The sequence below is a fragment of the Mercenaria mercenaria genome, chromosome 8 (genome assembly GCF_021730395.1).
Source record: "Mercenaria mercenaria strain notata chromosome 8, MADL_Memer_1, whole genome shotgun sequence".
Lineage (NCBI taxonomy): Eukaryota > Metazoa > Mollusca > Bivalvia > Venerida > Veneridae > Mercenaria > Mercenaria mercenaria.
This window is the reverse complement of record NC_069368.1, coordinates 3047320-3049430: the sequence shown is the minus strand read 5'-3', so window position 1 is coordinate 3049430 and position 2111 is coordinate 3047320.

Sequence of the window (2111 nt, the reverse complement as noted above, 5' to 3'; positions counted from 1 at the left end):
TGAAATAATAATAATAAAGACTTTATTTTAAGAGGCAACGCATTCTGGTAAAACCAGATCTTCCAAGCGAGCCTCTCCATAATATATACATTATTTACAATTAGTTGAAATTCACTCCTTTAGAAAGATTTCACTGACATCCTATTTGTTTTAAGGACTTGGGTGACTGAATCACCCAGAACACATACCTTGAATTTCTGGGGCTTTTCCTCATCAATAACAATTACTTTCTGATTATGTGTGCACTGTATTATTTTTGAGTATTTTGAGATGAAGAAGTTTTCTCCTGTGTGGGTGGTTCTGTCTGTGAGGGCAGATTTGAAGATATACCTGTAGGTTAGGTTTCAGGCTCAATTAATTCACAATTTCAAATGAAGATTTCCTTTGTTCCTGTTTGGAGCATTGTTTTAGTGCAGAAATATCCTGCGATGTAGCTGCATCTGCTTGTTTTCCTGTTAGAGACTGTATGCCTTGTCGGATGGCAACTGTATCTTCATGAAAATCTGAAACACTTTGTTGATAGTTTATTAGGAATCTTCTGTTGTCCATCCCGGAGAGCAGTGTTTGATTTTCTAAGCTTTTCCATTTCTTCTTTTAGAATTAAGCGTTTTGTATTGGCATCTACAAGTCTTTTTTCCATGTTGTTAAATTTAGATGACAGGGATGAAATTTGCTTGATCTGATCGGAAACTGTAATTTTTGAGTCCGTCAATGCCTTTTAAAATAATTCTGCCGAATATAGCACTTTCGATAGTTCAGTTGTGTGCTCATGGTTCTTGTCTATTACCTGTTTGTTTTCTATGGTCAACTTTTCAATTTCTCTGTTGAGCATTTCATTCTTTTGTCTGAGTGTCTGATAGCAGATGAAGGTTCATTGCGCATAGTGTTTGTTGAGATCTTTTTAGACTGGCGATTGTCATTGAAATGTGAGTTACATGTTGCACCACTTGAAGTGAATGCTCCCTGTATTGATTTATCTAGGAATCTGTTTTCAGGAGAAGCTGGAGGACTTCCTGTTTTGATGTCTGTAACTGGATTTTTTAGTCATGTTTGATCGTTATCAGCGGACCCTCTTGGAGTTTTGGGGGAAGTTAGCTGGGATGTTGAGGCGTTGTTGTTTTTTAAACTTTGCCATTAAATTGGAAATTCATAGAGTTACTTGGTTTTCCTATTTCAAGTTGATAACTTTTTTCTGTGCCTTAAAGGATTCCTGCATCAATCTAAAATATTTGTAAAATAAGATGCAGAATATTCCAAGAAAGAACAGTTAATAAAATATCAAATATTGTCCAAGTTAATCCATTTTAATTTCACAATTTTGAAGAGCAAAAAAAATCCATGTATTAACACTACGCTTATAATTTCATTTCTAATTTTGTGTTTTAAATTCTTTGCACAATTATCTTTCTCCATACCCTTACAAAACACGCTTAAATCATGGTAATTTCAAGAACAATATATCCAGTGCATATTCATCTTCTCTGCCAACGGGAAACACTGAAATGGTCCCTATAAAAATACTAGATATTCCGTGTACATATATATATATATATATATACACACACATATATATGATATATTTCTGACTTCGACAGGAAAATCATGATAACTATGACAAACCAAACATTCCGTGCACTAAAGTAATTTGGCGCGACGATCTCGGTACAATAATTTTTGTACGCCAGTCATCACCCCCAGGAAAGGATCCAGATACAAAGTTAATTGTACTGTAATCTGATTTTTCAGATATCAGTAATAAACAAGATCTTGTTTACCCCGATCACACCCAAGGAAGGGGTCCAGGTACAAAGTATGACAAAGAAATGAGATGGCCATGAAAAAGACAATTATGTTTTGTAAGGAGGTATTTGTTTACCTTCTCGTAGTTATTGATATATTTTTATAAGTGCACATCGCCTTGTAGCACTAGTGTGGTATTTTGTTGAATCGTCCAGGTCATTCTTGAACGCGAACTATGACTTTCATTCAATTGTATACTGTCACTGGTCCTAATATTTGTCTTCCTGTCTGATATTCTTTGCTGTCGTTGCTTGAGAGGTAATGAAGATTATCACAATGAATTGGTCAGTCGCATTACACTCACCTCTATG